At 39.0% G+C, this 25,755-nt stretch overlaps 1 protein-coding gene and 1 pseudogene across 1 annotated transcript in view; both read right to left on the reverse strand.

Annotated features, from left to right (window-relative positions):
- SPTLC2 (serine palmitoyltransferase long chain base subunit 2) overlaps positions 1-25,755 on the reverse strand; it is a 102,546-nt gene that overhangs the window by 13,593 nt on the left and 63,198 nt on the right. The window lies entirely within an intron of this gene.
- LOC132670139 (ubiquitin carboxyl-terminal hydrolase isozyme L5 pseudogene) lies at positions 3,279-13,199 on the reverse strand (annotated as a pseudogene).

Genomic DNA, 25,755 nt, shown 5'->3' on the forward strand with positions numbered 1-25,755 from the left:
TTAGTTCTTTTAAGGAAACAAAACCTCAGAAGGTGGGGCATCACAACTATCTACCTATTGATAACCACTATGTATTAATAACTTCAAGTCACCATTACAAGATAGGATTAGATTTGGAGCTATAATTATTAACCCTGCCAAATAGATTGTGAGGTTGTACCAAATGCATTCCAGATGTTCTCCAAAAGGAATATTTTTATCAAGTCTTAATCCAGATTCCTCAGGATTGCCAGCCATGTGAACTTAATGTTTGAAGGAACTACTGGATTATTACTCAAATAAAATTTCGTAAGCCCTCCCAGACAGGTATCAATCAGAACAGCTAGCGTTCTATGAGCTACACATTTTCTGAAGTCTCAGGACTGGTTACAAAAACAACAGGGCAAGACCTAGTATAGAGTAAGGGGATAAAAAAGGGAGCATTTTGTCTGAAATGGCATTAGTGTTAACTACTCAGAACTTATTCTTCAAAAATTACAGCATGTACTCACCTGCTTAAATAGCAATATAATTGTCAATTTAGCTGAGGGGCTTTTATATAACTTATAACATAATCAACAAAATGTGTTTGAGTCTGCAACTTCAAAAATACCATCTCTGGTGTTAAGTGAAATCTTTCAAAATAAAGGACACAAATATAAATGATGTTCAGCCAGATCTGATCCCCTAACTCACATCATACTCCATTACACAGTTCCTAATCTTCTTAGATTTCCTGGATATGCTGATATAATCTGCTTTCCTGGGAAAAATAAAATTACTGCTACTCTTCGGACTTACACTTTCCAATTAATTATAATGGGCTGGAAGAATTTGAAATTGAAGAACTTCTTCTCCCTCCCCCCTTTTTCTTCAAGGTCATAATCTCAAAGTAGGTAAGGGTTTTCTTAATTGAGGGTCCCCCAAACAAAACAGCCCCAAGAGTGGGTTCAATTGGTTTTCAGCTTTAACTACAAGGTAAGGGTTATTAAGGCAGGATAAAATATGGAAAAATACTACCCATCACCTTGTTCTAATTTAAACTATAAAAAATGGTACATTGTGGACAGTTCACATAGAATCTCTTTAATACTGCAGGTCTAAGAATTGAATTTAACTATCAATCTTTTAGTTTAATCATCTATCCAAATGGCTTATTTTTGCTATTTGGAAAGTTACTTTTTCTAATATTTTACTTTGGTTAGGTTATACTGCCAAGTGAAAAGCAACTATGTTTCACTCTAGTGGTTTTTCTCTTGAAAAGCATTTTAGAAAAGTAGAATAAACTCACACATTGTGTACTTACTTTGCCTGTTAAACATGTGTCTCCACTCAAATCTAAAATGGGGTTATATCTTAAAGATCTCTTAAACAAGTATTATATTGTATCAAGTAAATGAGATCACATGCAAACTATGTTTTCAAAGGCTATTCCCATAGTGATTATGGAAGCTCTTAGTACTGATTCCCTTCAAGGCACAGAAAGTATGTAGTATAGCAAGCAGGGTGCCAGGCTCACTAAATGCTTCTTCCCTTTCCTTTGGCTGGTAACAGCAATTTCCAAACTGTATTTCATTGCCATATCTCTAAATATTACCAAGTCCATTACCAGCCAGCCTTATCTTCTAATAAGATACTACTGTATAGTCTCCCATAAGCGAATGGAAGAACATGTTGATTTATATTAATGTAAATGAACTTGGCATTCTCTTATAGGAGTGGTGCTACATCTAAATGTAATGTTAGGACAACAGCTCAATCTCTTGCTTGGCTGGAAGTATTTTGGGCTTAGCTGAAGAGGGAGTCAGGTCTGCCTTAACTATTGCTATTACAGCAGTTCCACGAACTGTAAATTATTTGCACGGTAGAAAATCCCAGATGCAATCACGATGACACTTTCAAAAGAGACAAGTAAACCTTGGCTACGATACTTAAACCACAGTGTCTTTCCTACACCACATCAATAATTTCTGAGAGAAGAAGAGACTTAGTAGGGTTGCCCTCCTTTCCCTTTTAGAAACTGGCAAATTTAAGAGTTATTTTGCAGCTGGGGAAAGTAAACCAATGCCAGGAGAGGCTAAGTAACTCCAAGAGGAGGAACCAGGATTTGAACTCCTTGGTTCAAAGACTGTACCCTCAACCACTGCTCACAGATCCTGTTTAGCTTCTGTATTAAGTAGGACATAAAAGGGAATGGTAGTTAACAGGAATGTAAAAAAAGAACTGAGTAACTGTTTAATTAAAGTCACTGATGGTGCCTGCTGGAGCCTCCCTTGGAGACTTACCTGCCTCTTAAGAATCTTACACTAACCCTGCCTCCACCATCCCAGCCCTGGAGGCCACACATCTCCTCGATTCTTGGGCCCTGATCCATCTGTTCCTAGGGAAAGAGTTGGTGCCGAGAGATTTCCTTTCATCCCGCATTCTTCGTATAATAGCACTTCAACCAGTATTAAGGGTTAAATTGTTTCAGGCTTATTCTGACCTAAGTCCCTTGATCTGTAGCAGACCCGACTGACTTTCTCTGATATTTGCAGACCACTGGCCTTGAGGAGTGAAGGACCAAACTTTCGCAGAAGATAAGGTCTGACTACATTTGAAAGCAGTTATTGCTGCTGCCAGCAATTCTGTTCACACTCATGTCAACAGAGGAGTGGCTGCCTGGGCACCTGCTTCTCTTGCATATATCCCCCTCCCTTTTCCTGTGCATTCCCTTTTAAAACCTTCTGGCTTCCCCTGGATGGGGCAGATGGTCTTTGAGATATTAGTCCACCATCTTCCCATGTTGCCCACTTCCTGAATAAAGCAACCTTTCCTTTCCCAACATCACCTGTCTCTCCACTATTGACTTTTGAGCGGCAAGGAACCAAATCTAAGATTGGAACGAGTTCTCTTGTCTAGTAACACTTCCAAATTTCCATTCTAAGATTTCAGTCACTGCTCTATCTTCCAACAGGGGGCATCCTGCAAAATTTCAGTCAACCACTGCCAATGTTTCTCAATAAGACTGCGATTGGCATATGGGACACAGTTCTTGGTTGTTAAGGCTGTCCAGTGTCCTGAAGAATCACTGGCCCCTTGGCAATAAATGCCAATACCACCACCCCATAGCCTAATCTGTGACAACCAAAAATGCCCCTAGATTTTTCCAAATATGTCTTAGGAAGGCAGCACTGCTCCTGGTTAGTTGAGAGCCATAACTGGCCCTAACGTTCTTTCTTCATAGGAACCATGGGTTTCTCTTCTCTTTACCCTTAAACTTGAGTTGGAGACACATTAGCTATATGATCTTGGGTATGTTTTTACCTCCCCTAGATTCAATTACGATATTACCAATTATGTAGAGGAAGATATAAATGTGGAGCAATCTGGTATATTTAAAGTGTAAAACCACACATGGGAAAACCCAATGTAAAATATGAGCTAAATGATTAGCAGTACATTAAAACACAATACTTTATGATTAGGTAGGGCTTTTTTTCAGCAGACCCTTTTCTTACCTTTCTGGAATTTTATTTCTATTCCATTACTTTGACTGTTACAAATTATTACAGTTTATATAATAAATTGTACTCCCCCATTACTCTACTCTTTTTCAGTTCTCCTCCTTTTATTAAGATATAATTCACATCCCGTAACATTCACCCTTTTAAAAATGTACAACTCAATGGTTTTTAGCATATTCAAAGTTGTGCAGCCATCACTAGTATGTAATTCATCTCTCCCAAAAGAAACTCCTTACCCGTTAACAGTCATTCCCCATTTCCCTCTCCCCACTGCCCTGAGCAACCGTTGATCTACTTCCTGTCTCTATGATTTGCCTATTCTGGACATTTCATATAAATGGAATCATATTTTATGTGGCCTTTTGTATCTTAATTCTTTCACTTAATGTTTTCAAGGTTCATCCATGTTATAACATGTATCAGTCCTTCATTCTTTTTTGAGAATTATTTTTTAATCCATTCTTTTTTAATGGAATTTTGTTTATCTACTCATCAGTTGATGCACACTGGTTGTTTCTACTTTTTGGCTACTGTGAATAATGCTGCGTATGTTTTCAATTTGATTGGGAATATACCTAGGAAGAGAATTTCTGGGTAAAGTGGTAACTCTTTGGTGTCTGCTTTTTGAGGAACTGGAACTGTTTTCTAAAGTGGCTGGGACATTTTACATTCCCACCAGTAATATGGGAACACACCATTCCAATTGCTTAGATCCTCACCAACATTACTGTCTTTTTTATTTAAGCCATACCAGTGAGAGTACAGTGGTATCTTGTGATTTTCATTTGCAAATCCCTAACGTCTAACAGGTTTAAATACCTTTTTTTCTGTGTTTATTGGCCATTTATCTTTTTTGGAGAAATACCTATTTGTATCCTTTGCACATTTTTAATTGGGTTGTTTAGTTTGAGTTATAAAAGTTCTTTCTATATTCTGGATACTAGAGTCTTATCAGACATGATTTGCAAAACTTCCTCCCATTCTGAGGGTTGTATTTTCACTTTCTGGATGGGCTGTCTTCCAAAGAACAAAAGCTTGTAATTCTGATGAAGTACAATATATGTTTTTTGGTTGCTTATTCTTTTGGTGTCATAACTAAGAAAGCACTGCCTAATCCCACAGTCATGAAGACGTACATCTACATTTTCTTCTAAGAGTTTGGTAAATTTGGCTCTTACACTTAGGCTTTTGATCCATTTTGAGTTATTTTTGTACATGGTGGGAGGTAGGGGTCCAACTTCATGCTTTTGTATGCGGATATCTAATTGTCTCAGAATCATTTGTTAAGAGAGACTATTCTTTTCCATTGGATTGTCTTATTGAATACCAACTAATCCTAAATTAAAAGTTTACTTCTGGACTCTCGTTTGTATTTCATGGTCTGTCTATCTATACTTATGCCAGTTTGACACTATCTTGATACCACAGCTTCGGGACATGTGACTCCTCTTTGTTCTTTTTCAAGTTGGACTATTCTCTTGTCTCTTGCATTTCCAAATGAATATGAGGATCCACTTGCCAACTTCTACAAAAAAGGCAGCTGGGATTCTGATGGGGATATTGTTGAATCTGTAGATCAACTTGGGAAGTACTGTTGTCTTAACAATACCAAGTCCTCCAATCCATGAGCACAGGAATCTTTCTATTTGTTTAGGTCTTCTTCCTGTTTGTTTCTGTACATTTTTTTTCCTTTGGATGGAATGTAGTAAATATTCTCAAAATATTGAGTTGGGTTGAGAAGGTAAGGCAAAGGGAGAAACGAATAAACATATTAAATACAACATGATACAGGTCCTAATTTGCGTTAACAATAAATGTCTCTTCTTTTTTCCACTTCCCTCTCTGATTTCCCCTAATGAAAATGTGTCTTTAAATGCATTAAAATATGTTGGAGAGGCTCTAGCAAATGCTGACAAAAATATGAAACCTCTCATACGTTGCTAGTGAGATGGCAAACTGGGACTTTGTAAAAATGACAATATATGCAGGGTGGTCTCAGGCGGTCTCCTGTCAGCCTTTGTTAGTTAAGACAAACCTGGAAAAATAATGAAATTTGCTAGGTGTTCCAGGAATTTGTAAGACAAGGAAAGTGTTATGAAAAGCTTACTTTGGAGTTAAAACCCTTGCCCCGAGGCAGGAAATGAAAGCATAAAGGGGCTGGCCCTTCCTCTTTTCCCTCCTTTCTTTTTTAAATGATATGAACAAATGCACAAATCAGACAATACTGGCCATAAAAATATTTATCTTCCACCTGTGGATCTGCTTTCATTCTCAAAGTCATTTTTCCCTAGATGTTTTAGTATTAGGTTTTTTGTCTACATAGTTCGCAAGGGGGAGTAGCTGATGAAAGGTTGGCACAAGTATTGTTAACGAATCTGGTTCCAACTGCCCTACTGGATGAAGGCCTTTTAGGAGAGCTGCAGAGCATTATCACCGGGATTATCAACCTGCAATGGGCACAGAACTAATCAGATTCGCAAAGGAAAAGTTAAAATGACGCCAATCTCTCAGTAAGCACAATATATTACCGATGTACAAAAATGGGTTCTCTTGAGATTGTGCTTTCTAAGGAAGACTCAAATCTGAAATTCTGACATCAAATATGGCAATGGCAAAATATTAATTTCTTAGGACTAATGCTTTTGCTAAATTACAATAGAAGGATGGGTTCTTTTGGAAAGGAGTAGAGTTTGATTTCCATTTTAAAAGGTAGAACTGAGCAGAGGGTGTAGATGTAGACAGACAGTTTAGGGAAGGCTGGACTTGTCCCAGGGTTTAAGATATTCCTGAACTAAATAAACCCTAGGTAAACAGAACATTCCTTACATGTGCAAGCATATCCTTTAATAGGGAGAATTGCTGGGATTCCTGACTCCACTTAATCAGGAAATCAGAGGTCTAAAAATAACTTTTACTTCTTCCAAGAAAGAGGAAGTGGGTTGGCAAGTGAACATTTAGATTTGATAATCAACAGTAATGAAAAACATTCTTAAGTCTCTGGGGTTTTCAAGAGCCTAAAGGAAAACAGCTGAATGTTGAATCCCCATTAAAACTGCTACTTATGTAAAAAAAAATTTTTTTTTGTACATTTACAGAAGTCTCAATAGAATGTGTAAGTTTGTTTCATACAAATTATTTACTCCATGTAAATGATGAACCACTTAATCAAATTCAATACAGTCAATTAAAACAAAAGTGCTCATAGGGCACCTGGGTGGCTCAGTCAATTAAGCGCCTGTCTTTGGCTTAGGTCATGATCTCACGGTTCGTGAGTTTGAGCCCCACGTAAGGCTCTGTGCTGACAGCTCAGAGCCTGGAGCCTGCTTTGGATTGTGTCTCCCTCTCTTCTGCTCCTCCCCTGGTCATTCTCTCTCTCTCTCTCTCTCTCAAATAAACATTAAAAAAACTTTTTAAAAAGTGCTCAGATTTGAGAAAAATGACCAATTTATATTAAGGTCACCAAATGAAAGAAACGGTGCATATACAGTAGTTGTGAATATGCTTCAGGATTTCTGTTGTTGTTTTTTTTTTTTTTTAAGTCTGCTAAAATACAATTGGGATGCTTATTACTTTTTCTATCGGCATCAATGAAAAAAATCACTAGAAATCATATTTTTGTCTTTTTCAAATAATCTGCATTCAGTGTCAAAATCCTCAAAACGTTTAGATATCAAAGACAAATACTGATTTTTTTCATTAATGATGAGAAACAAGAGATCCAGTTTAATCAAGATCTGACATTTATAAATTTTAAGCATGCAAGTGAGCTAAAAGATTAAGAGATTAATTACAAATAACAACTACAGGAAGAGATGATCATTTGTGCGATTTCTAGGTTCATTAGGATAGTATACATCCAGAGAACCAACAGAAGTTCTCAGATCCGATGTCGAATAATGGAATGTGGGCAAGCACTCTTAAATGACCTTTATTATTTTTTTAAAATTTTTTTGTTTTATTTATTTTTTGAGACAGAGACAGAGCATGAGCAGGGGAGGGGCAGAGAGAGAGGGAGACACAGAATCATAAGCAGGCTCCAGGCTCTGAGCTGTCAGCACAGAGCCTGACGCGGGGCTGGAACCCACGGACTGTGAGATCATGACCTGAGCTGAAGTCGGCCACTTAACTGACTGAGCCACAGGCGCCCCAAATGACCTTTATTTACTATGCACTACATGCATACTGTATGCTGCAAGCAGAGAAAGAATCCATGCGTTAAAGACAGATTGGTACTATTGCCAAACTATACACGTGCTATCAAGGTGAGTCAACTAGGATGTTGTTCAAAGCTCTTTATACTTAATGGTTTCCATGAAAATAAGTGCAGAAGCAGAAATGCGTACACATCCCAAAGTGTCTTCTTCATTGTTTCCAGTGCTTTCTTTGCGTTGTTTTTCTTTTGCCTTTTCTACTAGTGGCATTAACTGCTAGTGTTCTGCTAAGATCTTTAAAAATTCCATAATGAAAGGCAGATAATTATGCTGCCCTCTGATATTTTTGATCTCTTATCTTTTTAGTTTCTGTACTATTTCTTCAATAAGCATCTGAGTTTTGGCAACCTCTGACTGAACAGCACTTAACATATTATTATCCTGATCTGCATCCAAGAGTTCCTCAGCAAGTTGTCTAGTAACTGCTATCTGTTCATGTCTCATTTTTCTGTCAGACACAATGGCCATCAACTTAAATCAAATTTCACTGTGCTTTTGTATCCGTTTTTCTATGACTGCTTCATTGTGCTGTCATCTTGATCTCATGCATCTAAACCAGTCGGTCCTTCTCTTAATCCATCTAATTCATACAATCTTCTGTCCACAGGAACATAACTGACAGAGTGAAAAGCATCTTCTTCTTTTGCTGATGTCTTTGCATCAAATGCAAACATCTGCTGTCTGGACAAGCTATTGTGGACTTGTCGAATCACACCTGGATTGCTCAATGCAAATCTTTCATAGCTGCATCAAAGCTTTGCGAACGTTCTTTAAACTCTGATAATGTCTCTTCTAAATGGACACCTTGATGGGTACAATTCAATAACACACTTACTGTGGCTTGACTAGCACAAACATTATTAATTTTCTGCTTGGCAAAAAATATCATGTCAAGTCTGGAGTCCTGAACTAAAGATACAGAGGGTGCTGATTCTTTTCCTGGCTGCCACTTGAAAAACAAAAAAAATTAGCCCATGAACTGGCTTTAACTTTTCAAAATTCTTAGGCTCTAAACTCCGTATTTCTTCTACTTGGGCTCCTCAGCAACCAAATCCTTTAATGAGCTCAGTGAAGAGACCAGGGTCGTTTTCCATGAAGCACCATTCCCCAGCATTGGCTGTCATGGCCTAGGCCACACACTACCCCTGCTGCCACCTAGGCTCTGCCCACCCCTCATCCCACCCGGTACCAGCTGCCACTGGCCACTGAGCTCGTTGATCTCAGCAACGCTGCTGCGGAGTTCATCAACCCAGGTCACCCCACCTACTTCCGCCGACAGCCTGCTTCAGAATTTCTTACAGAAACTTAAAAGCAAACATTAAAGAAGTTGATTTGGGGGGCTACTAACATTTTTGAAGCCTCATCTACTTTTAAGACACAAAACTGTGAAGAAAAATAAATCTAGCACATAAAAATAAATAATAAAGATGTCATTTATTTCAGCATATATTTGCTAGAAATAGAGGAGATACAAAAGTAGCATCATCGTCACTACACCAAAGACAAAAATCTCACCAGGAAGGCTACACAGAAAAGGAAGAATGTACTATGTGCTAGGCAAGCAGACGTTAAATAAATACACCCTGAGTACCTGTCTAGTGTGTCTGTCAGACATCTAGGCCCTGGATACACTGCATGGAATAAAAGAAGCAAAGTTCATCCAATGTGGGAAATGGACAACAAAAAAGGTAAATGTCTCACTCAAGTGATGTCTGAGAAATGACCTGGATGAGCAAGCACTATCTCCATAAAGCACCAAGGCCCAGAAGCAAAAGCACCTGTGGCATTTCCTAGGGTGGAGTGAACCAGCAAGGTTGGAACTGAGCCAGTAAAGGGAGTGTGTGATACAGGCGATCTATAGAGGGCCAATCCACAGGGGACTCACAGGTCTTCACTGTAAGAAAGACTCTGATTTTGACTTTGAGAGGTGGGAGAAGCCCCACAAGGGTTCTCAAACAGAAGATTGATAAGATCTCCTGTTTCAACAGGGTTACCTAAGTGCTGCATTTAAACAGGTGAAGAGAGAAGCAGACAGGGGGCGTGGGCGACGATGGCTTGTACTAGGGTGACAGAAATGTGTATGAAAAGTGGATAGGACATGTATTTTGAAGGTGGACAGAGTGTTACAAACTGTTAAAGCACACAGAAGATACAAAATAAATATTTGATGAATGAATGAATCTTGGATAGGAAGGAGAACCAATGTGGACTAGAGTACTCAGGAAAGGCATCAGACTTATCACGTTTCGCTTGAACTCTCTGCGTGGATGCCTCCTATTCCTTATTATAAGCATGTTTATTTATCTTAATTCTTGGAAATTATTTTTGCTCGACTGATCCTTCTAGGACTATTAAATCCAAGTGAAAGTAGACAGAAGTCTAAGTAAATAACAGTGGCAATAGAGTAGTGGACAGATTCAAAGATATTAAGGAGGCACAATCTAAAGGCTCTGGTGATTAAATACATGGAATAAAGAAGCAGAGAAAATATAATAGGGGTTTCTTATTTGGACAACTTGCTGTTATCTGAAGGAACACGAAAGAAAAAGCATGTTTGAGGGGGAAACAAATGGAAAAGGCTAAAAATTTTAGAGAAACAAAACTCAATTTGGGGGTAGCAAGTATTTTTAAAGTCTAAAGGTTTAAAATTAAGTAGGTCAAGACTACTGCTTCCAAACTCGGATTGGCATATTAAAAGTTAATTACTGTTTGGAATGATGAGAGGATTCTGGAAATGGACAGTGGTAATTGTTACACAACATTCTATAATGTATTTAATGCCAGTGGATTGTACACCTAAAATTAGTTAAAATGTTACCTTTTATGTTATGTATATTTTACCACTATGTTCACTCACTAGAGGTCAAGTGGTTTTGTTTGTTTGTTTGTTTTTTTAACGTTTTTTCCTTTTCAAGAAACAGAGACAGAGTGCAAGTGGGGGAGAGGCATAGAGAGAGGGAGACACAGAATCTGAAGCAGGCTCCAGGCTCTGAGCTGTCAGCACACAGCCTGATGCGGGGCTCAAACTCATGAACTGCTCGTGATCATGACTTGAGCTAAAATCAGTTGCTTAACCAACTGAGCCACCCAGGCGCCCTGAGGTCATTTTTTTAAATGAGATATAATTCACATTCCCATTTAAAGTGTTCAATTCCAAGTTTTCTAGTGTAACTATAGAACTGTGTAACCATCACAGTAATTAATTATAGAACATTTTCACTGCTCCCCAAAAGAAACTGGCATGTATCACAGTCAATCATTCCCACTTCACCCCAATCTTCCAGCCTATATGTCAGGTGTAAGCAATACTTTTTGTTCGTTTGTTTGTTGAGGAATAATTTATCCCAAAGTCGCTTTTTTCTACATAAACAAGAGACTTAGGGGGATAACTTCTGAACAAAGCCCACACATCTTTCTCCATTGTTAGCTTGGTGGTAAATACACAGCTCTACTAACAAAAATTCCTGTGGACAATTTTTTTCCAGTAGGTGAAAATCATACAAATCAGTTAAATATAAGCAATTTGTTTTCTCATTTTCATTTTGTTTTTGTTATTTTCTACCCATGTTTATATAGTTCTAAGTTTTTGAAAAACCTCAAAGGAACCAATAGCATTATGAAAGACAAAGGATAGAAGTAAAAAATTAGGTTGTGGAAAAATTCCTGGTACCCTTTAAGACATGCCTCTACTTTGCATGTCATTAATTTGCTCTTTTTATAAGTTCCTGTTTCTGTTCTTACACCTTTGATGTGTGGCCTCCTGTCCTCAAAACAAACTGCAAACTCTGAGGGCAAATAAGGTTTTCTCCCCCAGCACCTCCCCACCAAGAATATACAAACATTCAAGTTGAAATATTCTGAGAAAATGGAAACCTTTTTTGTGTGTTCAAACTAATTTGAGTTCCACAGAATTACCTAATTCAATTACACACACACACACACACAAATACAAATAATAATGAAATATGAAATAGCTCATACACAAAAAGCATCCTCACACTGGACACCAGGTTCAAATTCTGGCTCTTCCAGTTAGTTAATTCTGTGACCTTGGGTAAGCAACTTAACCTCTCGTCTGTCTCGTTTTCTAAAAGAAGGAAAATCATGTCTAATACATATTCTGAGAATTTATTTAAAAATTTTGAGCAGTGCTCAGTACACAGTAAACAGAATACATGTCCACTTTATTATTCTCTGCCACCTGTGTATTTTTCCCTTAAAATTATGCCATTTACATCTTCCACAACATGACATGATCTGGCTTTAGCTTAGCCTTAGCTTTTAAAGATGAAATAAAGTACCCTCTTGCTTTCCCTCACTGTTTCTAGTTCCCCACTTTTTAATTCTTTAGTATACTCTTAACACATAACATAGGACACAGCTGACATTACTAACATATAAACACATAACATATAAAGGTTTACAACTTATAAATATGCCTCAACTATCATACCATCATACTATATTATCAACTTTCCAAAGCTAGTTTTAGCCAATGTTCCCTTACTCACCAATTTAGACAATCTCTGCCATCACATTATCCATTAATTACCATTCAGATGAGGCAAATTACCTTTGCAGTTGGGAGTATTCAAGATGGCAAGCAGACACCCTTATTTTCTGAAAACCGCTCCTCACCTTAACAGGGATGGGACCTGGTCCCTACCTGGGCTAAACTGATTCTTCCACCTAATCCAGAAGAGGCATGCAGACATGCTTGCACTAAGGATGTTTTTCTATTCTATTCTATTCTATTCTATTCTATTCTATTCTATTCTATTCTATTCTATTTTATTTTATTTTTAAGCAGGCTTAAAAGTCCCCAACAAGGTACTTGACCTCATTACCCTGAGATCAAGACCCAGAGGAGATCAAGAGTCAGATGCTTCACTGACTGACCCACCCAGGTGCCCCCACTGAGGACATTTTAAAACCTGAAACCATCAGACAACCATTTTTATGTAATACATCAAAGCAGTAAAAGCAGGTCTGAGAAAGAAAGGAACTAGTAATTCTACTGTCTTCCTAAATTTTACTCATGAGCTTTAGTTTGGTTCTTTGGTGGCACATACCCTTCTGAAGTCAGGCTATCTGGGTTTGTATTCTGGCTCCATCATCTACCAGCTGTAAGGTTTTGGCTAGGTCACTTAATCTCTCTGAGCTTGTTTCCTCATCTGCAAAATGGAATTGATAATGATGATTTCACCTACTTTGTAAGGCTGTTTGAAGGATGAAGTGAAATAATACATGTAAAGTGCTTAATAAAATGCCTCACATTTGGTACATAAAAATTCATTAATTATATAAGAATTTATTATTTTACCTATAACAATGTGTTGAGGCATTATTCTCCTTTCTTCCAATCAGAAAAAAGCCAGAATAGATGACTATATATACTTTGTCTTAATAAGGAGATATTAAATATCTTGAGCAAAAAGAGAAAAAGCCAACTGACTCTTCTAACTCTAAAGCCTAATAAGACACCAAAAACGAGAGAATAAAAATTAATAAAATAAAACACACAAGGGGTTAGGAGGTATTAAGAAATACTAGGAAAATGTTGCTTATTTTGAGAATTCAAAAAACTGAATTTTTTGCATTAAGAAGTTTTTGAAGATACTATGTCATTTTCCATAGCTGGCACACAGTAGTCAAAAACTGACTGCTGAGTGAATGAGGTCTTACTGTGGCTTAAACTAAAAAAATAACATAACATTACATAACATGACACAAAATTTTTAAAAAGCCAAAACCAAATAGACGAGATAGTAAGCAGCTCCCTCTGGATGTTTTATATAAACATCTGGATGATATCAATAAAAGGAATAATATGCTTTAAAAAGACTAAAAAATATAAAAATGTAACAAGATACAGTTCTTATCTGCTACTAAAATAAATTTAACAACATATTCTCAATTAACTGTGCAGATGGGAGAGGGGTGAGGTACAGCAGCAAGGGTGCTCAGATAACCAAAAAAGTCTCCATTTGAATTTGAAATATATTTTGTTACCTTAAAAGCAGACTTCCTTAATTGCTAACATTTAATTCTGGCCTAAGTCCACATATGGCAGTTCCACTGAGAAGGGAACTAACACATAGTTAGGGGAAATGATACATTTAGTTGCAGAGGTGGATTATGAGAACAAATGTGCCATAGATAATGTGTTTGCAAAACCAAAAATATATGAAACATGCAAAATCCAAGAACATGCAAAAATTAACTATACGAAGAAGGTCTGTTTGCAATCATTTTATTTTTTTATTTTAATTATTTTTGAGGGGGGGGGGAAGGGGGAGAGAGGGGGGGAGAGAGAGAGAGAGAGAGAGAGAGAGAGAGAGAGAGAGAGAGAGAAGATGCACAGGTGTGCATAAGCCGGGAAGGCGCAGAGGGAGAGGGAAAGAGAAACCCATAAGAAGGCTCCGCGCTGGGCATGGATCTCATGATCCTGGATCATGACCTGAGCCGAAATCAAGAGTTGGACACTCAACCTACTGAGCCACCCAGGTGCTCCTGCAATCGTTTAAACTATACAGAAGAACAAACCAGTTCAACTGAAAGCAGCACATTCATCGATCAAAGAAACTTTTCCCAAGCAAAGTCTTATCATGGCCTATTTTCATTTCAATTTACTGTTTTCAGCTTAGAAATGCAAAGATTCTAGGTACACAGACTGCATTATCTGGACATACACATAACCCCGTTTAGGAGAGGTGTGGGATCTGTAAGGAAATGTGTTTGAGCATAATCCTACAGAGATGTACTTTCAACAGGAACAGAGGAAGCCGCTTCTTGGCATCCTCTGTAATTATGGCAGGCTTCTGGTAACTCCACTGTTTACTATCCTCACCATTACTGGTCAATACTCGCAGGCTGCAGGGACATCTGTGATGCTTTACAGTATCAAAGGCCTTAACTAACTAATCCTATTTTTTTTCTTTTTTTTTTTTTTTTTTTTTGCCGATCATTACTAGCTGAGTCCTCAACCATTTCCCTGAAGAAACATCCAGAAGCCATGAAATGTGTATTTGAACACCTGGCATAATCCATTCCTCATTTGCATGATAGCTCTATCACTTGCACACATTTGTCAGTCATGACACACAGGTCAAAACTGTTTGTCAGAATACAAAATACACTGGGAATGCAAGCTGGTGCGGCCACTCTGGAAAACAGTATGGAGGTTCTTCAAAAAACTAAAAATAGAACTACCCTATGACCCAGCAATCGCACTACTAGGCATTTATCCAAGGGATACAGGTGTGCTGTTTCAAAGGGACACATGCACCCCCATGTTTATAGCAGCACTATCCACAATAGCCAAAGTATGGAAACAGCCCAAATGTCCATCGATGGATGAATGGATAAAGAAGATGTGGTAAATACATACAATGGAATATTACTCAGCGATCAAAAAGAATGAAATCTTGCCATTTGCAACTACGTGGATGGAACTGGAGGGTATTATGCTAAGTGAAATTTGTCAGAGAAAGATAAAAATCATATGACTTTACTCATATGAGGACTTTAAGAGACAAAACAGATGAACATAAGGGAAGGGAAACAAAAATAATATAAAAACAGGGAGGGGGACAACACAGAAGAGCCTCATAAATATGGAGAACAAACTGAGGGTTACTGGAGGGTTGTGGGAGGGGGGATGGGCTAAATGGGTAAGGGGTACTAAGGAATCTACTCCTGAAATCACTGTTGCACTATATGCTAATTTGGGTGTAAATTTTAAAAAATAAAAAATAAAACTTAAAAAAAAAAAAAGAATACAAAATAACAACAGCAAAAGAAGACACCAACATGCTCAAGTCAAGACAGAGAAAGAGCTTCCTGCACAAGAGTATCTGTGTTCTGCCAGGGCAATTCTCACTGGTCTAAGGTGAGGAGAGCAATTGGCTAGACTCACCTCTCACCAACTCTTATTAACAACTGACAGTAACATGGCTTATTTTGTTTCATTTTTTTAACACTTCAGAGAGAATTAACATTGTAATACATTAGCCTTATGTGGGGTGCTCTCTCACAAGAAATGCTGAAACAATTTCTTGCTGCACAAGAAATGCTGAAACAATACAGACAATTCCGCTTACCATAAGGATAAGATTCTGACCTTCAAGCCGACTTGGATATTATCACTTGCTTAGGCGTTGTTAATGCCCCCATTTATGGAGAATTCACAAGCTGACAGCCCTCTCACAATGTGATTTCTTTCTCTTCTGTAATACTTAAGTACTATTAAACACAGACGGTAGAGGAGGTATCCCAGCAGAACTCATCTGTTTTTTGTTCTTGCCAAAATTAAGAAGTGTAATAATCCTAGAACAAAACTGTCCCCAGCAACGGTTAAAAAAACAATAAATATTCTCATTTTCTTCCTTCCCGTGACTACCAGTCAAACTCTTCTAATCAAGTGGTTTTATTTACACGCCATTGCTAAAAAGGAGTAACCGTGATAAAAATTACTATTTGTATAGAAGGGCATGTAAAATCAGAAATCTGCAGACTATATGCCAAACAACTGACATGAGTTATCCCAAGACATAAGATCATAGAGACTGTTTACTTTCTGTAATATTTGGGTTTGAAAATAAGCATGTTATTAGTTTTATAAACAAAATAAAGAATGAATAGATGGATACATTTAAATTGGTATTAAAAATCCTGTATTTTGGATCCTTAACAGACTGATTCCTGAGCTGCATATACTCATCATGTTACTGATGTTACTTTACAGCAAATTCCCCAGAGTTTGAACATTATTAATGAAACCAACTAAAAATCAACTAATAAACTAAAATATAAAGTTAACAAACAATATTATAAAAACTGTTTACATTTGAAGAGAACCAGAGTTTAGAACCCAAAGCCGGTTCTTCACTGCCAAGCCCACTACAGAGGGAGACAAAAGTGACAGGCCTAGAACAGAGTTTATTCACATATTTACTTCTAGTGAACCTGGAAAACTTTGCAGGCAAATTTTAGTGTTCAAAAACAAGAGGGGTGGGGTGCTGGGTGGGTGAGTCGGTTAAGCATCTGACTCTTGATTTCAGCTCAGGTCTTGATCTCGCGGTTCGTGAGTCCGAGCCCCTGTTGGGCCCTTGCTGACAATGTGGAGCCTGCTTGGGATTCTCTCTCCCCCTCGCTCTGTCTCCCCCTGCCCCCAGCTTGTGCACTTGCACACATACACATTTTCTCTCTCTCTCTCTCTCAATAAATAAACATTTTTTTAAAAAGAGAGCACTAATCAACAGAGAAAGCTGTGATGGCTAATTTTATGTGTTGTCTTCACTGGGCCACAGAGTGTCTGATGTTTGGTCAGACATAATTTGGCTGTGCTTGTGAGGATGTTTTGGATGAGATTAACATTTGAATAACTGAGTAAAGGCTGTCCTCCTTAATGTGGGTGGGCCTCATCCAGTTGGTTGAAGGCCTCACAAGAATAAATGGGCCTTCCTGAATAAGAAGGAATTTCTCCTGCCTGCCTGTCGTGCTGGCACATCAGGTTTTTTCTGCCTTCAGACTTGAATTGAAGCATCAGCTTTTCCTGGGTCTCAAGACTAACGGCATTTGGACTAGAACTACATCAGCTCTTCTGGGCCCCCAGCTTGCCAAATGCAGATCTGCAGACTTGTCAGCCTCCACAACTATGTGAGCCAATTTCTTATAATACCTCTCTTGCCCACTCTCCCTCTTCCTCTCTATAAAAACACTGCACAGGAAAAGTCCAGCAAATGCTTTATGATGATGATTGCAGCTTTGATGCCTCAGAAAGCTTCAGATCCTCTCCAAGAAATGGCCATTTATTCATCTAACCAACTTATCCCAAGCCCAATGGGACTAAGATGATACTTAATAGAACATTTTCTTGAATAATGGCCACACTCTTACTTAGATGTTAAAAATAATCTCCAACTGCTGTTAAAGCCAGTCATTTTCTACCATCTTCTTTCTACTTCTCTCCCCAAATGGTCACCATCCCCATTGCGACCAGTATCTGAAGAACAAGCACAGAATTGGAAAGAGTACTAACCCATATAATTACTGTACTTCATCTAAATAGTTTTGATTATGAGAGAGAAGAACCCCCCTTCCCATACCAAATATAAAAATAGCCAGGTACTTCCTTTGCTCTCTATCAATGGGCAAAAAACAGTACTCTAGGTCTCTAGGGAAGACAACATCCTATCATTAATGGGGTGTTTTTTAGGAATCATTGAATGGTACACATTACTCAAAATCACATACAGTAGCAAGCATCTTAGAGCAAAAAATCTTGCAGCCACACTCTCTGCACATTCCTCCAAGAATCAGGGTATGCTAACGAATTAAAACTGAATGGTAAGTTCAGAAAAGGTGAAGATCCATTAATGGAAAACAGAAAACCTTTCTGGCAGTAGTGGCAAACCCTTGGTACTTGTTGAAATTTCTTAAACTTTTGTTTATCTTAAGAATCTTATGAGTGCTTAAGTACCAAAGCTGATTTCCCTGCCAACAGAAATATATCGAGAATTAATTGGGGCGCCTGGGTGGCGCAGTCGGTTGAGCGTCCGACTTCAGCCAGGTCACGATCTCGCAGTCCGTGAGTTCGAGCCCCGCGTCAGGCTCTGGGCTGATGGCTCGGAGCCTGGAGCCTGCTTCCGATTCTGTGTCTCCCTCTCTCTCTGCCCCTCCCCCGTTCATGCTCTGCCTCTCTCTGTCCCAAAAATAAATAAAAAATGTTGAGAATTAACAAGGTTACACTACAAAGGAACTTCCACTCCATATTATTATTTTTATTATTTCACATGTAGATGATACCTTAGCATAGGGGCTGGGCAGAACAGGGATGAATTCTTAACAAAGTCATCCAGTTTCTTTCCTAAAGAAGCAGCAGTCTCTCCTCACTCATCTTTCTTAATTACCAATGGTCACCTTCTATGGACAGCTCTAAAGTGGGTGGAGAAGGCAGCAGACAACACTTTCCACTCATCAGAGAACTTTCTAGATCAATAAACTGTACATGTGTCACAAGCACCCAGTCGGGATATACCAGGGGAGTAGGATCTCATGGTTTACTGGAAAGGAGGGACAAAAGAATGCCTAAACACACAAATCAACTGACCTATGAGGTCATCCTTTGTTCTTTAACTTCTGCATGAACACCTGAAAATTTCAATCTGTAAATGAAATTAAGATCACTATACCTAAAAATATCTTTAAGTACCAAACAGGACTAGAGCAGGAAACAGCAGTGGGAGAGAGAGGAGACCATGGGATGTAAAGAAAAAACATTAGCAAAACCACACTATGTTGGAATTTGAATGTATGAGTTCAGGTTTTTCACATGATTTCAGAGAAAGAAGGATAAAGTATCTTATCTGGAAATATTACTTAAGACAAAAATAAAAGATATATTAGCTAAACAGCAGGGCAGACTGATTTGAATACCATGTTCCCCTTAAGTACCAGCTAAATTGCCCTAGAAAATCTTTCTGTTTGAAGGTCCTTATAAGAGACATAAGGAATAGGACAATAAATGTACCTCCAACCCACTCTTAACAAGCTATTTTTGTGCTCCAGCGAACAGTCTTATAAAAGAGATATTTATAAGGCACTTCCAGAAAGCAAGAGTTCAGTAACTTTAACACTGAAACAAAAGGAGTAGGAACTAGTTTCACCATCTCCTAGAAGCAGCCCCTCTATTTTGCCAGACTGGCAACAAATAAAGCGCTCAGTTTGGGCAATTGTCAAACTAATGAACATCGAAGCAGACAGCCTGCCTCTTCCTCCCCTAGGGACGCTACTGTTCCAAAGTGGACTTTGGCGTTTTGTCTCCCTACAAGAATGCAGCCAAGTTATCTGAGTCTACTCTCCCACATTACTGTTGCTCTTTCTCTCATCCGCAACTAGAGCAGCTTCTGCTAACACCAAGCACTGCACAGTAAATGACTCTCTCAAGTACTGCTTATCACTCCCCAACCGTAGTTTAATCTCTTAATTAGTTTCAATGCCAAAAATTAGGATTTCCTGAGGACTGCCACAGGATGTGCACCAGGCTGCAGGGGCCAAGGCTTAAAGTTGTTGATTCAATGCAATCGAGTTTAAAAGCATGGTTGCTATTGCACAGCCAGAAACAGAGGGCCCTAAACAAAAGGAAGAAAGGAGGCCAAGTGCTTTCGAAAAATTAAGGAACTGAGTTTAAAGGGTGCCAGCTCACAGTCAGGACAGAAAGTCTTAATTTGTCCAAAGACTATGCTTTGGGGCTGGAATACATTTAGGCAGAACTAAAGGGATGTACTGCCCTCAAGCATCCACCCTCAGATGAGGAGGGCCAGGAAATAAGACACTTGCTGGTAAGGCTAGGCTTGGAATTAAATTAATAGTTACCAGGGGTGGAAGACAAGCAATAATAAGTTTCACAAGCTAATTAGTATTGAACTTTTTAAAGTTTATAGCAGGGAAAGCCATTCGTAGGTTATGTACTAGAAAAATCTGATTCTGAATTAATAGGCCATTAAAAAAAAAAAGAGCGAAACAAAAGTAATTCTAACCAGACTTAAGAAGCATGATCATGGGTCTCTGAATTCTTACTTCTCTTTCTCCTTTCCTAGTTGGTTTTTGACTTCTCCACCTGTGTCAATGATTCATTCAGGAAGGATCATCAGCTCTTTAGAAGAAAGCATCAAGGCATCCAGAGTTCCAAAAACAATTAAAATTGGCAACTCAGTTTTACCACCAAACTCCTGTTCCACAAGCCAACATGTCCCTTTATTTTTCTTTCAAAAGAAAGAGGTTATATATCATGCCTTCCAGACACCTACCAGTAGAATAGCTCTTGGTTCTCTTTGAAGTAAATAAGCAGAAGAAAGAAAGAAAGAAAGAAAGAAAGAAAGAAAGAAAGAAAGAAAAGAAAAGAAAAGAAAAGAAAAGGAGGGAGGGAGGAAGGGAGAAGAAAAAGAAAAAAATAACCCTTAAATTCCTTAAAAACTAGTTTGCATTATTAACTGAGGTTTTCTTTAAAATAAACATTCTAGGGACAGCTGGGTGGCTCAGTCGGTTAAACACCTGACTTCGGCTTAGGTCACGATCTCACAATTTGTGGGTTTGAGCCCCACGTCGGGCTCTGTGCTGACAGCTGGGAGCCTGGAGCCTGCTTCAGATTCTGTGTCTCCCTCTCTCTGCCCCTCCCCTCTCTCCCTCTCTCTCTGCCCTCCCTCTCTCTCTCTCTCTCTCTCTCTCTCTCTCTCTCTGCCCCCTCCCTCTCTGCCTCTCTCTGCTCGCTCACACTCTGTCTCTCTCTCAAAAATAAATAAACATTAAAAAAAATTTTTTTTTTTTTTGCACATTCTAGGGCCTTGTCCACCAAGACTCAGTGGTCTGGTAGAATGGATTAGAATCCTCATTTCTAACAAGCTCTACAACACTGGTGCTCAAGTTTGAGGTGCTTTTAAATAACACACTGCAGGGGTCTTACCCCCAGATACTCACAGGGTCTGCAAGGGACCCTGACATCAGCATTATTACTAACTTTAAAGCCTTCCTTTGTGTGAGCAAGTTAAGAACCACTTCACTAAAAGTGCCTTTGATGCCCAGGGTCCATGGACAAAGCTTGAGAACAGAGGCTTACAACAGTGTATCTTAATGAGGTCCTTCTGAACCTTACTTCACCACCGGAGCAGATGGCAGGCAGATTAAAATATTTAGATAATTAGAAAAACCATAGGTGACTTTTTGTTTGTTTCCTTAAATCAATTCCTCTTCAAAAAGCTCTCAAATGTGGCAAGGCTTCAGAAGGATATCTGGTTCTTAATTGAGAACAGAGTCCATACACCCTCTCCTTTTTTTTAAATATGTAGCAAAATTGGTGAAAAACTAGGATCAAGTCTCCTAGACAAAGTCCTCAGAAATAATTCTGGGGGCAGGGGGGAAGCAATTCTAATCATGCTAAGGTTTAGAAAGTTCTTCTCCAACAAACAAAACAGAGCCTGGGTTATAAAGGTTCACAAATTAGAAATGATAAGAACAGGCTTAAGGAATGGTCATAAGGCTCAGCTACACAGTAACTGAATAAATCAAACTGTGGGGAAAAAAATCTTCAAAATAAACTTGTTTTTAATTTTTTTAATGTTTTATTATTTATATTTGACAGAGAGAGAGCATGAGCAGGGGAGGGGCAGAGAGAAAGGGAGACACAGAATCTGAAGCAGGCTCCAGGCTCTGAGCTGTCAGCACAGAGCCCGACACGGGGCTTGAACTCACAAACCACAAGATCATGACCTGAGCCAAAGTCAGACGCTTAACTGACTGAGCTATCCAGGCGCCCCTAAAATAAATTTGATTATGTAATAAGACTAAGGTAATTCACCCAGTTTCATCTTAAAAAACAAAATGACCCTGTACTGACTCACAGTGCTTTAATTAAGAATTAACTTCCTTATATCATCTTACTACATCTCCCAAAGGAGGAACATCCAGTGCAGGCTCCTTTCCTGTCCCATGGGAACCTCCAACTCCTTATTTATGTTTTGCATTAAGAACCATATTCTACAAACTGAACAAGTCTACATTTGTTCAAAGGTTAGCTCCCAGCCTGCTGCCTGTGGGCATCTTAATAGCTAGTTTCAAACAAACTCTGAAGCAAGACACAAAGGGAGAGACCACTCTTGTGGTGAGACACTTTTATTAGCATTTGGATGTGGAAGAAAGAGATGGGAGTGGAAGAAGAAACAGACTGTGCAACAGAGCTCTGGAGTATTCTGAACAGATTCCTAAAACAGAGAAGGAGGCTTAAGGGGTTATTGATCCATGGAGAGGAAATAGGTAGATAAATACCCCAAAGGACTTTCATTTGCAGGGCTAATTACTCACAAATAAATTTAGGTTTTTTGGAATACTAGCATACCAGAAATCAGAAAATTAGAATGAGGTTATAAAGGTCTATTTTAATAAAATGTTAAATACCATTAATGCAACTTCAGAAGAAACGGAGTTCAAGAAAGTCACGTTCTTTCAATTTAGAGACAAGATATTGAGAAAACTTGCACCATTTGTGGGCTGAAATTTCTCCACTCATGAAGCGGTCATATTGCTTGTGATTTTTTTTATTTTTTTTTAAATGTTTATTTTTGAAAGAGAGAGAGCACAAGCAGAGGAGTGGCAGAGAGAGAAGGACAGAATCCAAAGCAGGCTCCAGGCTCTGAGCTGTCAGCACAGAGCCCAACGTGGGGCTTGAACCCACAAACTGTGAGATCATAACTTGAGCCGAAGTTGGATATTTAACCAACTGAGCCCCAGGCACCCCTGAAGTGGTCATATTGCTTGCCGATTTTAGAAGGCTTAAGCTATTGGTTAAAAAGCCCTTTAGGCTACATAATGATGAAGTTAATTTACAAAAGGAAAATCTTTCTTTTTCTTTAATTGCTGGTAATTTACTAGAGTGAAAGCTTCTATAGAAAAAAATCCACTTAGATGGGCCACCTGGGTGGCTCTGTCAGTTAAGGGTCTTGACTCTTGATTTGGGCTCAGGTCATGATCTCACAGTTTGTGAGCCTGCGGTGGGCACTGTGTGGACAGTACGAAACCCACTTGGGATTCTCAATCTCTCTCTCTCTCTCTCTGTCTCTCCCCATCCCTCCCTCTCTCTCTCCTCCGCCTGCTTAAGTACACTCTAAAAATAAACATTAAAAAAAAGGGAAAAATCCATTTAGAAAAATTAAAGGAACATAAGATTAATAAAATCTGAGTTTGCCTCAAATAATTAGCTAGCTTCAAGGAAGTTTAAGATTTTGGGGGGATGATGGTGAGGAAGGAGCTTTTGGGGGAGGAGACAGAAGGAGGAACCTGAGAAAAGAGGAAGCTGAAAAAAGGAAGAATTTACCTGTGGCTCTGAGACCAGGTCTTTTCTGGAATCCTATCCCTAGCACTAGACAGTAAGATTTTTCAAAGGCAAGTATCATGTTTGAAACCTACCACAGGATACACAGTAGATGCTTGATAAATGTTTTATAAATGTCGAAGCCAGTATCTTTTTTAACGGTGTTCAAGGAAGTCAGTTATAAGAAAGGAGGTAATCTGGTTTGATTCGCGATGTCAGATATACTGCTAAGCTATACTAAGAAGAAAACTGTTTATTAGAAAACTTGATTTTTATTTACATGAATTTCTAATATTGAATTAAACACTTAGGTAAAAGCAGATAAATAATGACAACGAAAAAAGTGGAATCCAATAACAGTCCTGCGCGCAGAAAGCTCAGCACTTACAGAAGGGTGCCCAGGCTTAGCCTGTCCACCTAACGTAACAAATGGATGGAAAAGCTGCAGCCTCCTGCAGAAAAGCAGGAGATTCTCCTTATGCCTACCTCTCCTCCCAAAAAGATTGTTTTCTTTTCTTTTCTTTTCTAAATATTTTTTTAACATGTATTCACTTTTGAGAGACAGACAAAAAGTAGGAGAGGGGCAGAGAAAGAGGGAGACACAGAATCCAAAACAGGCCCCAGGTTCTGAGCTGTCAGCACAGAGCCCGATGTGGGGCTCAAACTCATGAACTGTGAGATCACGACCTGAGCCCGAAGTCAGATGCTTAACTGACTGAGCCACCCCGGTGCCCCAAGATTCTGTTTTCTTTAAAACAGCCTCCTCAGCATGGGACTCCTGGAATGCTTTTTAAAATTATTTTTTTAAGTTTCTCAGTTCTCCTAAATTAACTTTTGACAGTTCCTGGGATTCTCAAGATGATCATTTAACACCTCATTAACAAGTCTATTATAGGAATTAATTCAAATGAGCCCAAACTAATTTTAATTAAACCTCAATCTGCCCAAGGTATTCCTTTTTTCTCCTATACAATAACCGCCTACATAGGCTCAGTTCTTTCAAAACTAAGAAGTACAAAAAGTGCAGTTTTCCGGAAAATTACTTGTCATCGTTTTTAAATTTACCTAGTAAAATGTACCTATCTATTTAATTTGTTCCATGATTTGGCCATTTCGTTTAACATTCATCTACTTAAGCAATACACTTTAAGAACCCACTCATTTTCTAATAGTTATGGATGTGTGCATTCATTCATTCAGCAAATTTATCAAAAGGCTACTACTAGATGCCAGACACTAAGCTGGGTGCTACGCATGTTATTAACTACATCTCTAGCCAGAAATAAAATACAGCCAAGCACAGCTCCAGAAAATGAAAAAGCACAATTTTAGTTGCTTTTGGTCAGTCATGTTTTGCCTGGACTCATGAATAGATCTTACAGCTAAATTTCCATTACTGGAGGTGTGCTAAGTAAAAGTTAGAATTTCAAATGTCTGGCGGAATCTGTCAGAATTTCCTAGCTGTCAGTTTTTCTAGCTGGCCTGTTCTAACTCCGTGTGTCCACTCAAAGCACGAGCCCCCCTCCTCCCCGCACACTTCCCACCCACTCTTCTCTGGCTTCGGTTCAACAGCTCCTCATCAATCCAGTCACATGACCCTCTCTTCTTTGGGAAAAGGAGAGGAACTGGAGGGAGAAAGGGGGAGAAAGGGGGAGAAAGGGAAGGAGGGAAGGAGGGAGGGAGAGGAGGGCTTACAAAGTAGGGGAGTGGGTGGATCTCAACCTCCCCTGCGCCATTGCGGCTTCTCTGAAGGCTCCACACTCTTATCACCACAGAGCAATACATCTTCCCACAAAAAAGATGAGAACATTTCTTAACAATCAACCATGTAATATCTGTGTATATGTTTAAGCCTTACTTTCATATTTTAGGCAGGATTTATTTCCATGTAGGTTATCCATGTAGTCTGGCATCTGATAACAAAACAGTTGTACTCACAAAAGTGACATACACATAGGATAAAAGTCTAGTAGTACCGAATATTAAATACAAAGTACAGAAGTGCCCCCTGCCCACCTCCAACCAGCCACCTCCATTCCCATCCCAGGAAGCGGGGCCGGGTTCTCCATCCAGCTTGTTGGCAGCTAGCACCACAGTGCTGATTAACACGCTCACACCCCTGCTTCTGTTCCAGCAGCGCTGCAGGGTGGTGGTGGTGGTGGTGGTGGTGGTGGTGGTGGTGGTGGTGGCGGCG

Source organism: Panthera onca, chromosome B3, assembly GCF_046562875.1.
Source record: "Panthera onca isolate mPanOnc1 chromosome B3, mPanOnc1 haplotype 2, whole genome shotgun sequence".
Classification (NCBI taxonomy): domain Eukaryota; kingdom Metazoa; phylum Chordata; class Mammalia; order Carnivora; family Felidae; genus Panthera; species Panthera onca.